We start from the raw sequence: 16,685 nt of genomic DNA, 5'->3' as shown, positions 1-16,685 counted from the left end.
TGGGCGTGCGAATGTATAAATCTCTTCTGGTACCAAAAACACTCAATTTTTTTGGGCTATTCCCTAAACTCAAGAGACCACTCCGGAGTACACGTTTAAAGAAGATTGAGAGATAAAAGCTGAAACGGACAAGGCGCTGGTGACTATACCAGAAAAGGACTATTTGGCATGTTTCGAGGATTGGAAAAAAGTTTGCATAATTGAATTTTATCGGAAGGGCAGTGGTTTGAAGGTGATGAATAAACAAAATTGCATTTTTATTTGGCCAATGAAATATGAAGTGATTTTCATCTGTTGTTGCCACGTTTCTTTATCAATACAGTCTTCACAATGAGTAAGAGAAGAACCTTCATCAATTTTTGATAAAATAGATCCTTTTCTTCTATAGGTAAAACTTAACGGTTTGCCATTTTTTGTCTATCACGCAACTTATTTTAAACTGATATTTTTCTTGTTTTGTTTGTAACCAGACGTCAAGCTGTTTTGTTTGTTTTTGAACACGCAAAGCATTAATTGGTGTATACTAGAAACTAGGTGGCAATTCTTATTTCTGAGTGCATTGACGATCAACATTGAATGAGTTTTGATTTGTTTCTCTTTATTTTTGTGTGTACTTCAATAAAAAAGTTTGCCAAAAAGTTATTGAGAGATTTGTTTGTGTAAGAATTAACTTGCGTTTTAAAAAAAAATTTCCCCCGAGCCGGAGTCGAAAATCTTTTGACTTCGAAGCTAAAATTGCTTGACGCAGCCCTGCTCAGATCAATATTTCAATGTGTTACAAACTGAAAGCATGAAATAAGTACTATGTTCCACCATCTTATGGTGGAGTGTATATCCTGCAAACATTTTTAACCACCAAATAATCTTCCTCGAATCTTCGAGATGAAGGTTATGATCGCGGACGAGCTCGTCTCAGAGTCGTAGACGATTGCGTATTACTCGTCTGGACGAGTAACAAATAAGTGTTTTTTAATATTAATTGATTAGCTTCAATTATTAATTATTAGCTTCATAGATCTAAAAATGCATTAGTTTGTTCGTCAACTCCGAAAAAAAAAAACGTTTAACAAATGTTAATTTTACTCGTCATACTAAGTAGCAATCGTCATATAAGCCAAGAGGGAATTCTGTGTGGTGTTGTGAATGTTTTCCACTCAAAACAAAACATCGAATTACATAATTCAATACAAATCCTAAACACACCACGTATGAAAATAAAAGCAATCGCGAAAAATTAACTCAGGCGATTTATAAATAAATCTTCTGGACGATTATAACGCAATGAGTTGCGTAACAATCGTCGTTTAGAGTCATTAAAACTCTCGCTCACGGAATGGATTGTCAAATGATATTCGAGAAGAGTGTTTCACCACTCTTACTCTTACGGACGATATAACACATCGATTTGTAATATTAATATCGCGAAGAGTTGCTAAAACTTCAGCACACGCAAAGGATTGTCCAATGGTGTCCCAGGAGAGTATTTCGCGACTCATACAGAAGAATAATTACGTAAAATTCTCCCAGACGATTGTTTTATTGATCGCAGGGACGAACGCTCCTCCAAAATTATGAAAAATGTTTGTAGGGTAAAAATATATACTATTATAGTTAGAAATACATACTTATGTACATGTACACCAGGATTTGATTTGTACGAGGGTTGCCTTTTATACTTCGGGATTGGACAACCCTTGTGTTGTAATCTACAAACTGACAGCTCTAACGTACAGCTTGACATTTTTGAGGTTATACGTACTTAGAACTTTTTGACATAAGAGCTCTATTTGTGTTGTTTACAGTAATTTAAACATTTTCGTGCGATTATTTTTTACTTTTTTTTACAATTTTTGGCGATGCAGCTCCTTCCAGGACCAATGTTTATCGATGGTATGGTGAATTTAACCGAAGTATTAGCTCACTCCAAGACGAATTTCATGAAGATCGTCCAAAATCAGTTGTTGTTCCAAAAACCATTGAAGCTGTGAGCCAACTGATATTGCAAGATTGTCATCGTGAGATTGAGGCAAACTTAGGCATTAGTGGGACCAGCATACATTCAAAATCGTATGAACATTTGACCGTCAAAAAAATTTGTTCGCATTGGATCTCACACAATTTGTCGATCCCTGAAAAAAGCCTCATGCCTTCGATTGGTCGAAAAAAAGCTCCACAAATACGATCGCGGTGCTTCGAAACACGTCTATGATATCGTGGCAGGTGATGAATGGTGGATTGACGTGCACGAGCCCGAAAATAAACAGCAGTCGACTGTATGGGTGTTTCAACTTGCGCCAAATCCAACAAAAGTTGCTCGCGCACGAAGCACTTCTAAGCAAATGATCGTCTGTTTTTTCGGAAAAACTGGCTATGTCGCGATCGTACCACTAGAACAACGCAGAACAGTCAATTCTGAGTTGTACACAACCATTTGTTTGCCAGTTGTCTTCCAAGAAATCAGGAAAACCTACGGCCGAAAACGGATCACTCTTCACCACGACAATGCGAGCTCTCAAACAACTGCATTTTTGAGCACTCACAACATCGTATAGTCCTGACTTGGCACCGAATGAATTATTTTTATTCCCTTACGTAAAACATAAAATGAGAGGTCAACGTTTTTCGATACCTGAAGAAGCGGCTGATGCGTTCGGAATGCATGGTTTGAAGATACCTCAATCAGAGTGAAAAAAGTGCTTCGACCATTGGTTCAAACGCATGCAAGAGTGTATAGATCTAAATGGGGATTATTTTGAAAAACAATACAGCGATTTTCGATGATTAATATTTGTTTTTGTTCTCTGATTCCGGAATATAAAAGGCAACCCTCGTACGTATGAGACAAAACCTTTTATTTTATTCATTTTTTTCTTTTTGAATTTTTTAAATTTAAAATCTTCGTCCCACTGTATGGTTCTGCCTTTATACAGTAATAAAATGACAAAACAATTTTTTAACGCTTCAAAAATTGTGTTGCTTTTGTGAGCGTATACGCTTTGATATAAAATTTATATTATTCTTGGGCTGTTGCAGTTTGTGAGGAGGGGCGAACTGAGGCTTCAAGTTATTCAGATTCATGACTCATCTCCCATGAATTTGTTGTGTATGGTTCAGTCTCAGTTTGCAGTTTTGCAACAGAGGATTGGCGAACTAAACAACAACAAGGCTGCGATACAAAAATACATTGCATTTGATAGAGTCACAACAAAAACCATATGGGTAAGGTATATTTTGTATTGCCTTCGAACTTAAGTTTATTCTCTCACTAGGGAACTTGCTTCCAATCTACCTTTGTATATCAACAGCAATTAATTGTGGCTAACAGGTGTTCCTCTCACCTCTTTCTCGCTCTCTTTCTGCCATCGATCGATTTTATTTCCTTTTCTCACAATTATCTATTTGATGGCCAAGAACACTGCGAGTCTATTCTATTCAACTCAATTGCTCTTTCTATCTCCTATCCTCCCCCCCCCACACTTTTGGGGAATTTTGATTTGTTTACCTTTTGGCAGTAGTCAACACATGTAGCGTTGACTATTATGAATGGGAAAATAGCAACAACAGGTTTCCAAGCAACAGGTTGTGCTTATGTGTGTTTCAATTCATAACACTGACAGTGTTCATCACAGTCTGGTCTTAAAAGCGAAACAAACACAAAACACATCCATCCATCAAATTTGCCTTGTCTAGAGAAACTCTGTGTACACATTGAATGGCGACTTGCTGTATTCTCGGATGTGGATAATTAAAAAACTCATGGAATATATGCCATAAAATTTAGATTTTATTTGGTGGAAAATATGAAGCGATTTACTTAATGGACCATAAATAAATTAGACACGACCATGGGGAAAACCTTTTTTTATGTTTTAAAATTTAAATGTCCGAGGAAAAAAGTTAAATTAATTTTTACATTACTCGAAATATTACTCTTGAATACTTCATGCAACAATTTAAATACTGTGGAAAAGGGGTCTACTTTTTATATTTACTTTCAATGCCAAGAAAGAAAATCGCTAGACCCAAATGAGAATAAGTGTTTACTTCTGACTAGATTTAGTCTAATCCTCTCGTCCGGAGAGTCGGAGTTTGAAATTAAGCTACAGTTAAAACCTGTTTGGGCATGTCTAGTTTATGAATGAACGCTATTAATATTAGGGCAAACTGGATATGACCAAATTTCTGAAAACTTTTCTCCAAAGACAGAACCTTAATAACAATTTAATTTTGGTTAAATTCTATCTTTGGAGATAATAGTATAGATTCTGGTGAAACATTCATATCCTGGAGATCGTACAACATATTCATATTCGTTAGATTAGGTTTAAGGAGCAGATTGCAACCCCCTCTCACTTAAACATTTTAGGCTATTGTGGTACCACATGAACAGGAGAAGCAAAATGCCGGAAGGAAACTTCCTGTCGTTTAACCAGCCAAATCGCTTTAAATAACATGGAAATGTTTACTTCCCCTAATTCAGACAAGTCCTTAATTGAAACATGAAGTGAAACGCCTTGTTGCCAGAGTATGATAAACACCCAGCGCAGTTTCTCTCAGTTTCTGGAGAAATCGTTTCTTGTATCATTTAGAGCCGGTCTCTCATTTCCTAGTTATAATTTATCGTATCGATATCCTCCTTGTTAGCGGAACTGGTTTTTCTGAGTATATGCTTATTGCTTATCCTCTCCATGCTACACGGATGGATCAAAGCTTGAGGACAGAGTAGGCTTGGGGTCTACATTGCGAATCCAGTGACTGAGATCTGTGTCCGACTGCCTGGCCATAATACGGTCCTGCAGACGGAGATTCGGGTGATTACAGAATGCGTGAGAAGATGAGGTTTTGACACAGGACGGTAAGGTCACCAACAGTCTTGAAGTGTGAGAAGGAGATTGACGCCTCCCCTGAGGATGACACGATCCGTATCTTTTGGGTGCCAGGTCATAGCAGAGTAAGGGAGAATGAAAAAGCAGACGATTTGACAGTGAAGGCCAGAGGACTGCCGTCAATAAACTTGGTAAGACGAAAACCTTTTGGGTCGACGCAGTCCGTGTTAGGTTAGGTTGATTGGAGGGTGCAGATATTAATCCGCACCACGCCACTATGGACATACACCTAAGCCAGTAATCGGCTTGTTGTGCGCTCTAAAAACTATAAAGTAACCGCTAAAAAGAAAATTTTAAGTTAGGATTTCCGTGCCACTTACAAAATACTTAATTGTTTTCAATACCACTCCCCTAAGTTTGTTCATGTCTGATATTGTGTCTCCACCTAACTACCGGTATCTGTTGGACGCGAAAGTCGGGTAATGACAATGCTCCAACGTCTCATTATCTTTCCCGCATGACCTATACATGCTATCACTTGCCGCACCGATTTTACATAAGTGAGCTCGTAGTCCTATGTGTTCCGTTATGATACCAATAGCTATACTGACCTGATTCTTGCTTCCTTTCAGTAATAGCATCGTCTTCTCACGATCTGGATCCCCCCATAGGATTTTCGCCGTCCTACCGACCGTTTCGCTGTTTCACAATGTTGCATGCGCATTCGTCGCCCACTCCCTTAACTCGGACTGCGTCGACCCAAAAGGCTTCGGGTTAACCAAGTTTATTGATGGCAGTTCTCTGGTCTTCACCGCCAAATCGTCTGCCTTTTCACTTCCCCTTACTCCGTTATGGCCCGGCACCCAAACGATGCGGATTTTCCCATCCTCAGAGAAGGCGTTAATCTCCTTCTTACACTGCAAGACTGTTCGTGACCTTACCGTCCTGGTCGTTATTGCCCTTATGGCAATTTTACTATCGGTAAAGATGTTCAGATTCGACGTCCTCGCGTTAACACCACACCACTTCACGCATTCCGTGATCGCCCGGATCTCCGTCTGCAGGACCGTATTATGGTCAGGCATTCTAAAACAGATGTCAGTCCCTGGAAACCTCTTCACTTCGTTCCAGGTTTCCTATCGTCGCCTCGATTATACCGCGATGTTAAAAGTTGCTCCCATCCTCAATCCATGCTCCCATCGCCTTAAGTCTCATAGCCGTAGTGGCTGCCTCACACTTAATCTGTATGTCAATGGGTCGGAAATCTAGAATACTCTTCAGTGCCCTAGTGGGCGTGGTCCTTATCGCTCCGCCTATGCCAAGACAACATGTTCTCTTAACCTGTTGTATGGTCCTTATGTTGCACTTTTTCTCCATAGCAGTCCACCAAACTACTGAGGCGTAAGTAAGTTTTGGTCTAATCACGCTCCTGTAGAGCCAGTGGACTATCCTAGGATTCAGGCCCCATTTCGAGCCTACGGCCCGTCTACATGGTGCCCAACATCTGTGAGCCTTCTCAGTACGCTCCTGATTGTGACACTTCCAATTCAGTTTCCTGACCCAGATCACACTTAAGTATTTGACCATGTCAGATATCGAAATCGTCTTATTGAGGAAACGTGGTGCGTTAAATTGGCCCACCTTCGTCTTTCTCGTGAACAGGCATATTTCAATCTTCTCCGGGTTAATATTGAGACCTTTGGGTCTAGCCCAGTCATATGCCATATGCAAGACCCTTTCGGTCCCTCTGCATAGCTCGTTCGGATCCTTACCTCTTAGAAGTATTATACATCGTCTGCGTAGCAGACGGGTTCAAATCCCTCCTCAGTCAGCATCCGTAATAGGTCATTTATGGCGGTCTCACATAGGAGTGGCGATAAAATGCCCCCCTGTGGCGTGCCCTGTGCCACTTTCTCCCTTATATTTATGTCATTGGACATACAATTTATCCACCTGTTCCTGTTTATCCAGTCTCTAAGGACCGGGTCCACCCGGTACTGGTCTAAGGATTGGATCAGTGTGTCGTTCCACACATTGTTAAAAGCTCCCTCGATGTCAATGCATAACGCCAGTGTGTAAGTTTTGGCATCGACGATTCTTGTATTTTATGCACAACCTCGTGCAGGGCAGTCTCCACCGACCTTCCCTTGACATGGGCATGCTGTTTGTATTTGAGCAGTTCGCTGGATGTCATACTCTTTATCATGGTGTCCACAATACGTTCCATGGTTTTGAGTAGAAAGGACGTTAGGCTTATGGGTCTGTAGGCCTTTGGTGTCGCATAACTTGCCTTGCCGGGCTTAGGTATAAACACCACCCTTGCCTCCTGCCAGGCTTTCGGAGTATATGAAAGTCCTAGGCACGCTGGGAAATTTTTGGGCAGACGAGGCGCCAGATAGTCTGTCTCTTTCTGTAGTAACACCGGAAATATCCCATCAGGTCCGGGTGACTTAAATGGTTTGAAGCTCCTCAAGGATTCCTTCACCATAAATTCCGTTATTATAAACCTTCAATCAATGTCATTATACCAAGATTCCGGTGTCTCCGTGAGTCCCGTCGTAACCTGAGAAAATTGGCAGTCCGACTTAAGGTCGTGGGTGACAAACGCGAATGTTACTCTATAGAACAGCGAAACGGTCGGTGCATTCAAATAAATGCTTATCGTAACTATGAGATAGCTACATAGTACAAGTCAGCTCATGATATTTATCCACGATTAGTTAAAAATTCTTAAAGAAAGTTAACCTTGAAGAAATAAAACTCACTACTCATAATTATAGATAAAACAGCTGACAACTGGTGGAGTCAGTAATTTTCCTTAAACGAATATTTTTGAAATTGGCGAGAATTTTACGAAACATTGGTCAGAGAATGTCATCATTAACGAAACCTTTTACGAAATTTATTACTGAGTGAACTACTTAAAGAAATGTGAATTTTTAGTTTAATATAACCAAAACGTAAATATCTATTTCCATTTCTTGAGTTTACAAATACATGATCGAAATTAAGACCAATTTAATAAACTCAAGTTTAATGAAGAGACATTGTGTCTAAAAATTGAACATGACAAAGCTGAACAAAATAAGCATGACCTGTCTCTGATGAAAAGAAGTTAGAAAATGTTTTTCTCTCGTATTGTTAGCAAACTTGAAAGGGGAAAAAAATCTCAGATTCAAATAATAGTGATGTAGATGAATGCATTCAGCGTCTGATTTGTAAACAGAAGTTTCTTGGTTCAACTCTCAGCTGCGACAAATGTAGTTTTATTAAATTTATAATTACAATGATACATATTAAATTTGTCTTCTTCAAAAGAGCTGAGCGATTGGGAGTGTAGGGGTGAGATACAGACGGTACAAAATGTGTTGTGTAATTAAGATATATATATATATATATATATATATATATATATATATATATATATATATATATATATATATATATATATATATATATATATATATATATATATATATATATATATTACTGAATGAACTATTTACATAAATTGTGAATTCCAAGTCAATATTCAACAAAAATGTTTAAAATTTCCATTTCTTGAGTTCACAATTACATGTTGGGAATTAAGTATAATTTAATAACTGTTAGTTATTCGTGAACTAAAATTGTATTTTATGGCTATGGCATAGCTAACAGTTATAAAATTATACTTAATTCCCAACATGTAATTGTGAACTCAAGAAATGGAAATTTTAAACATTTTTGTTGAATATTGACTTAGAATTCCAAATTTATTTAAATAGTTCATTCAGTAATAAGTTTCAGGATAGGAATCGTCAACGATAATAAAGTAAATTGCTTGCTTATTCCAAAGAAATTTGTTTACGTAAAATTACTAAGTCCACCTGAGTTTCTATTTACTTCATCTATTCTCATGAAAAGTTAGTTTTATTTGTACAAAGTTAATTTTCTAACCCGTTATGAATTTTTAATTAAACTTGAATAAAGATCATGGAGTGACGTGTATTATGTAATCAACCCATATTTACGATAAGCATTTTCTCTTCTAAGAGTAGTACGGCGTATAGAGCAAGTGATAGTATATGTAGGGCATACGGAGAAGATGATGAGACGTTGGAGAATTTTCTACGTTATTCCGCGGCTAACAGACACCGGCAATTAGGTGAAGACATAGTGCTAAACATGTACCAACTTGGGGGCGTGGCATGGAAAAATATTAGGGATTTTGTTAGTAGCACGGAATTTCGAACTTAGATTTTCTTTTTAAAGATTACTTTTTAGTATTTAGAGCGCGCAACAAGCCTATTGCTGGCTTAGGTGTATGTTCATAATGGAATGTGGCGGATAACTTAACTTTATAATGTACGAAAAACCCAAATTTATTAACAGAAGGTTTATTCCCTCGATAAATTAATGTAAAACATCTCTACTAAGGGTCGGTTTCTCGTGGAAAAAAAAGTTCGTGATAACTAACCGGCACAGTAATTTATCGAATGGAAAACCTCCGATTAACAAATTTGGGTTTCTCTTACACTTTCAAGTCACTACCGGCACTCATCTGCCAGTTAAGGGTTATCGATAGGATAAGCAATAAGCAAGCATCCAGGCAATAAACAAATTCCGTTAACAAGAATAATGTCGATAAATTGTTAACGAAGAATGAGAAACCGATTCTTAGTGGTATAGCTCTGCGGAACGCCGTTCGGACTCATTGACCCTAACTTGAATCGGAAAACACTCATTGATATGAGAGGTATTCTCGCTGTTAAATGGAATGTTCAGGGACATATTTGAATTTGCAACCTTTTCGATTATGTATAATCCACATTGCATTAATGATAACGTAGCCGTTGCTGCACCAAATGTAAACTTTCTAGCCTAACGGCAGTAATCGCATTCGCAATTTGTCTGGCTACCTATGTTCCAAGGCATAACGGGTAACTTAAAATTCAATACATGGTGTCGTTCGTAATTCGGCGGCTGATAAGCACAAACAAGCCACCTTTTGATTCGGCTGGGTATTGAATAGCATAAGTATTTTTAATAGACCAATGGTCTGCAACACGCCTGCTATAAGGCCACGCCTCTGACAACTGCAGTTTGCAGCCAATGCATGACACATAGTTTAAGCTTTTGCCAATTATTCCCTGGATGAAGCTGAATTTGTTACTTTTCCAAAATGTTGGATTTGAAATTCAATACAAATGCTGTTCACCAAAACTCTCTAACTTCTATTGAAAAGAAAAACTTCAGTTTGAGAAGGGTTTATGCCTACCTGATTTCATCAGCCCACATAATTGTCGTATACAAAGCTTCCTGTAGGATATCTTCAACGGTGGTCTTGCCAAGCCTTACCGCAATAGCCCTGTCACCAGCATACGGAACACTTCCCAAGAAAATAATGGTTTATGGATCTATTACACCTCCTTGAGGTGTTCTTCTACTGACACAACTATATAAATCAACAGATTTAAAGCTGTTTGCGAAGATTCTAAAGTAATTTCAACGTCTCAAATCACAAATTCCTTTATGATTGACGTCGGTCGTACACTATTAAAACCATCTTATTCTATTAGATATTCTTTGACAGTGAGAGTGGTTTCTATGTCGGGCTGCTTTAGTGGACTTGCACTTGTTCTAAGCAAACCGTTCTTGAGATAGAATATCCATAGGAATCTTCGGACTGACATATATGTATTTATTAACAAGTAAATGGTCTTCTAAATTAAGGAGGACTGCTAGTGGAATGAAAAACTTTTGGTTTCGTGCGACACTGTTTTGCAATTTTTGGAATTAAAATTACCTTTGTGTCCTTCAATCTCATAGGTTTATACGACACGCTATATAATCAGATATCAATAAGCCTATTAGCCTAACTGGCAAATTTTCTTGAGAAGATGGCAATAAAAACAGATCCAGACTATCACCATAAGTGAATTTAGCCTGCACTCGACTTTATTTTGCGAAAGGAACAAGCAGGTATCCGACCAGAGCGCTCTTGTGCCAACCATATTAACTACCTGGGTATATTCATTGAATAGACTGCAGAACTTAATACACAACTATACTGATCACAGGTAAGCATGCCCACCTATGACTCTGAATGCCTGGGTTCAAATCCTGTCGAGAATATCCGATTTTTTTAGCGGTGCCAATTCCCTTCTGCTGGTGACATTTGTGAGGTATTAGGTTAGGTTGAAAAGTGGGTGCTGATATGCCACTATTGACATACACCTAAGCCAGTAATCGGCTTGTTGTGTGTATGCTGTTGGTCGCAAAAGCCGGCAATGACATAGCAAATGCTCCAACGCCTCACCATCTTCCCCACGTATGCACTGTATATGCTATCACTTGCCACACCTATACTGCATACGTGTGCTCGTAGTTCTATGTTCCTATATAATATCGAAAGCTATGCTGACCTCGTTATTTCGTTTCAGTAATTGCCTCGTCTTCCTACGATACGGATCTCTCCATAAGAATTTCGTCGCACTGCCCATCATTTCGCTGTCCCATAGCGTTACATCCGCCCACGCCTTCAACTGGGGCTGCGTTGACCCTAAAGGCTTCGGGTTATCCAAGTTTATTGATGACAGTCCTCTGGCTTTCACCTTACTCCGCTGTGGTCCTGCACCAACACGATGCGGGTCATGTCATCTTCAGAGAAAGCGTTAATCTGCTACTTGCACTCCAAGACTGTGGCCTTAAGGTCCTGTTTGTTATTGCCCTGATGGCTAGTTTACTGTCCGTAAAGATGTTCACACTTGACATCCTCACGTTAACACCATACCAGCACACGCATTCCGCGATCGCCCGGATCTACGCCTACGGGAGGCTGTTATGATCAGTCAGTCGAAAATGGGTTTTCAATGTAGAGCCCCAAGCCCACTCTGTCCTCTAGCTTTGATCCATCTGTGTAGCATGAACTTCCAGATAGGAATACCAGAGTTTCGTCACTTCAAGACTGTGGCGTGCATATCAGGCATCAGATCGGAAATCTCTTCCATTTCTTTCATGTGTACTATTGTCGCCTCGACTATACTGCGTTGGTGTGACCAGCTGCTATCCTCTATCCATTCTCGGCTAAACAGAAGGAAGGAGGACTGGGATAAATTTCGGCACAAATCCTGCACGTCTATCGCTTCTAGACCAGAAAAGGAAGTGGAAACTGCGGAGGATATAGACTTAATGGTCGAGCGGATCACGGAGGCATGTCCTAGTGCCAAACCAAAGCCAAGGAGCAAATAGCGACCGCTATGCTAGACCCCAGAGCTAGTTAGTCTAAGGAAGGTTAATGGCTATATTGCAAAGTAGAGGAGACAGTACACCTCCTTGAGGTGCTCTTCTGCGACCTATCTTTTTATATTCACAAACCCAACCCTGCCGTAATGCCTCTTTTAGAAAGTAAATTAGGTGTTTGGTGGACAGGAAATTTAACTTCAAATCCAGCATTTGGAAAGGGCAAGGAAGGCAACTCTTGCCCTATACATCTGTAAGAGAGCTATTGGCAAACGTTGGGGGTTTAGACCGCGCCTCATGTATTGAGTATATACTGCAGTTGCCAGACCTATAATGTTATATGGTGTTGTGGTCTGGTGGACGGCGCTACAAAAGTACACCTACCGTTCAATGCTCAACCGAATCCAAAGGAAGTCTCGTTTGTGTATCATAGCCGCACTGAAGACTACACCATTTGATGCATTGAGTTTATTGCTACATCTAATGCCTCTGGACATTGTGGCTGGGCAATTTACTGTGACCACTGCAGTGAGGCTAAGGGACCTTTCTCTTTGGTCATGTGGCGGGTACGGACACTTGGTACAATATCCGATGTTCCAGTCAGTTTGGATTACACCCTACCTGAGCCGCTTTTTGATAAAAAGTACTGTACCACTATCCCTGGTAATAGCATTTACATAGACTTCTATTGGGTTGCCCAAAAAGTAATTGCGGATTTTTCATGTAGTCGGCGTTGACAAATTTTTTCACAGCTTGTGACTCTGAAATTGCATTCTTTCTTCTGTCAGTTATCAGCTGTTACTTTTAGCTTGCTTTAGAAAAAAAGTGTAAAAAAGTATATTTGATTAAAGTTCTTCATTCTAAGTTTTATTAAAAACGCATTTACTTTCTTTTAAAAAATCCGCAATTACTTTTTGGGCAACCCAATATTAGGATGGTTCCAAACTACACGACCAGGTGGGCTTTGGGGTGTTCTCTAAAGATCTAGAACTGGTAATATCGAAAAGATTTTCCAACCACTGCAGCGTGTATCAAGCGGAGATCGTTGCAATTAAGGAAGTGAAATGGTGGAATGGCTAAGATATAATGCTATAACGACGAGTGGCATAAATATCTTCTCAGACTACCATTAAATAACTTGGAGAAGGCGATCTGAATGGTTCAACGGTAGGAATTAGATGGCATATTCCTTCTTCTGCTGCAGTGGTATCACAATAGACGAAAACGTCCAAGTGAGTCTGATGGCAGACTGCCACTTAAACCTAACTTAACCTAAACATCAATTGAGGCGTTTGTTAGGTATTAAAATAATTTAAATGTTAGGCGTTCATTTCTTGTTTCAATGCATAAATAAAGAAGTAGTAGTTTCTTTGTCCGTGTTATTTAAATTCGTTTAAATATTAGCAAATTGTAGAGAATTGGCAAATTTTCCGTTGTATGCTTGTAAGATTAAAAGATAAGATGATATATAAAATTTTTTGAAATATTTATGACAATTTGAGCTTTTTTAAATTTCTACCATTTGAAAACAGCAGAAATTTTTTGTTATTTTAGCAAAAAATAACTGCTGTCCCATTTTCAGTAGATTTTCTGCTGTTACAGCAAATAGACACCAATCTCCCGATTTCACTTTTTGAATACCTACTGGCTGCGATTCTTATCCGAAAATTACAACATATTTCATGAGGTCTTCTTTTATGATTTCTTATTATGCCATTTTAGTTTCCGCCTATATGGAAAAATCTTCCAGAGAAATTGAAAAATGCGATTTATGCTACAGGGTGTATAAGATTTGGCTTGGTGAATTTTAACTTGTTTTTAAATATTTATTTACGGCAAGGAATGCTACTCGATCAGGTGTAGCATTTCTTGAAAACTGATTAATAATTTCATAACATATCTCTATTGCGTGTTTAAATTGCAAGGACTGATATAATTGATCTATATTTAATTCCACTTAAGTGATAAGTTATGGTGCTTCGCCCTGACCTTAGTTCATTCTACACTCTCTATGCATTGCAAGTTTTGATTAATGATACCAGTCCTATTACCCGCTTCATAAGTTTTCTATTTTATAAACACTAAATTTCTTTAAAAGTTTTTTTGTTTTTAATTTATTGTATTATATAAAAGATTGTTGGAAACTATGGGAAAAATGTCCTACATTTTAGGTGGCACAGACAATGTCAGTGAATAGAATGGTTTTTAATAGCTTTTGTGATTATAAATATTCAGAAAAAAAAACACATCTGTAGCCGAGCGTGCGGCTACAGACCACAAAATCAAATGGAAAATCTTTTATTTGCCAACACTTGAGATCAGATGAATAATCCGCTTCTTATCAGCGGAATGGAGACACATTTTAATGCGCACCCAGCGCAATCGAGATTCACTAAACATACCACAATGGGGCTTTTACGATCCCAAATAATCTGGCGATTAATTAAAAATTGAATTGAATGCGCGCACACACACACAAACATACACCCTCATACACAGAGGCACAGACACGTTTCAGGTTTTCGTGTCATGAAAACGTTTTTGTTGCCTCTCGACAAAATCATGATGGAATTGACAATTTCATGTGAAATGCTTGAGGAAAACGTTACGATTTTTGTTTTTAATTTAAATGCTCGACTGTTGGCTTTATCGTTTCTTTTTTAGCTTTTTGATATGATTTAGGTTGGTTGGCATTTGTTTTTTTCTTTTGTGTAGATAAAATAATTAAAATTTTTCTTTGAGCGCGTTTTTTGGGCAATTGTTACACACTCACACACACACACACTCGCGCACACCTTATTTTCTTGATGCGTCTCAGGGCATTGATTCCCCAAAAGAACTTTAAAAAACCGCTGTAATTTTGAAATTGTTCGCACTGCGCGGCATTCTCCACGAACTGAGACTGGCCAGTGTACCAGCCCAGCCGATAAGTTATTTAAATTTCAACACGTATCCATTTTCAGCAGAGCGTTAACATGGTTGTTTGCATTCACCGCGGTCGTTGTTGTAGTTGCATTATTTTTTTTAAATTATTATTTTGTTGCTGTTTCAGTTGTTGTTGTTGTTGGTTAATAGCTCAATCAGCTGGCTTTGATCTCATTGCACAAAATTCATTCAACTCAGGATAGTGGAGAGGAAAAACGACGATTATTACAAAATCACCTTTTTCAAATTCTCAATTTATATATTTTTGACAACTAATAGGGGTTTGATATTCTTTTTGGTGGCGACACAGACAGACAGATCGCCCGCCGCGATTGTAAAAGTCTCGTTATGCTTGGAGCTTGCGACGACGCGTTTAGTTTGCAAATTGAAAAACAACTGAACGAGCTTGAAGATGCAAAACACTTTCTAGGCGCGCGTACTTAAAGAATGTTTTTTTTATTATTTTTATTTTTCTTCTTGCAATGGCAACAACAACAAGAGCAAGACACTGGCACACGGTCAGACAGAGGGACGGACGAACGGGCTTACATATTTTTGCGTTTTCAACTATCACCGAGTCGTGGCTTCGAATTAATCCTCCCCAACAAGTAGAACTTTATCTCTGACACTGACGTTTGACGTTCTGTGTGGTGTTACGTCGCGTTGCCGCCCTGCGTTGTGCGGCGCAGCGCTCAAGTGAAGATGACGCCCAGTGGTCGCTTGTAGCTGTATTGGTATTGGATTGAATTGGGTGGTTGTATGTAAACAATTGCCGTTCATTGTGGCGTGTACTCTTCAATGAGCGACTGCCACAGATGAACTAGCAAATTGTACCCACAGTCTCTTGAAGACAGTGGGACAAGCGTAGATAAAGAATTGAAAAAAGCAACGGAAAAAGTTTCACAAAATATAGTTACGATTTTTCTAAAAAAAAACTATAAAATTTTTTAAAGGAATAAAATATGGAGCATGTTTTTAGATTAAAGAGAAATGGAAATCTCTCACAATTTTAAGTCAGTCTAGCCATACTCATACGTCCGTTCAACAGGTTGTCCAAATTAAAATGAATTGGGCTATCCGCATGAAATTTTTCTAAGATACTGCTTATAGATGTGTGTCGTTGGCTGTCGCAAATGGGTCCGATTTAGTTTATTTCATAATACATAAAAAACTGAGCTTATTCACTACACCACTACTGCAGTACAGGGAAGAGAGATAGACCCATTAAAAAATCATACCGATCGACTCAGAATAACTTACGATTAGCTACGTCCTTCTTTCTGTCTTTCTGTCCATGTTAATTTAAGTACACAGAACAGGCCGCAATTTTGTCTACCGATTCTCACGAAATATTGCGCGAAGGTTTCTCTTATGACTCTGGTGAATTTAATAGAAATCGGTTCAGATTTAGGTATAGCTCCTATATATATCTCACGATTTTCACTTTTAGGCACACGCATTTATGAACCGAGATTATCAACATTTTTGTACAACGAATATACGGATTTTGGTCGAAACCCTTTGAGGACAACGAATTAACCGCTCGCTAGTTTGGGTTTTTTTTGCATATTCATTCTTAAAATAGTAAAGTGTCGCCAAAATGGTAAAAATTGTATTCTTTCTATGAAAAAATCATGGGACATATATTGTATATCCCATTTGTCCTCAAAGGTATTTTTTTGGTTTGAAAATTGTTTTTGAATATAGCTT

At 38.6% G+C, this 16,685-nt stretch overlaps 1 protein-coding gene across 2 annotated transcripts in view; it reads right to left on the bottom strand.

The window, feature by feature from the left end:
- LOC106088560 (uncharacterized) overlaps positions 1 to 15,421 on the bottom strand; it is a 68,359-nt gene extending 52,938 nt beyond the window's left edge. Inside the window, exon 1 of one of the 2 annotated variants that reach the window (XM_013254138.2) lies at positions 15,213 to 15,421. The gene's annotated coding sequence lies outside the window, so the exon portion shown is untranslated. The other variant, XM_013254137.2, reaches the window with a different exon arrangement.
- Positions 15,422 to 16,685: the final 1,264 nt, after the last annotated feature.

This window comes from Stomoxys calcitrans, chromosome 4 (genome assembly GCF_963082655.1).
Source record: "Stomoxys calcitrans chromosome 4, idStoCalc2.1, whole genome shotgun sequence".
NCBI classification, from domain to species: Eukaryota; Metazoa; Arthropoda; class Insecta; order Diptera; family Muscidae; genus Stomoxys; species Stomoxys calcitrans.
The sequence above is the reverse complement of the archived record's forward strand: the minus strand, read 5'-3'. Positions and strand labels throughout refer to the sequence as shown.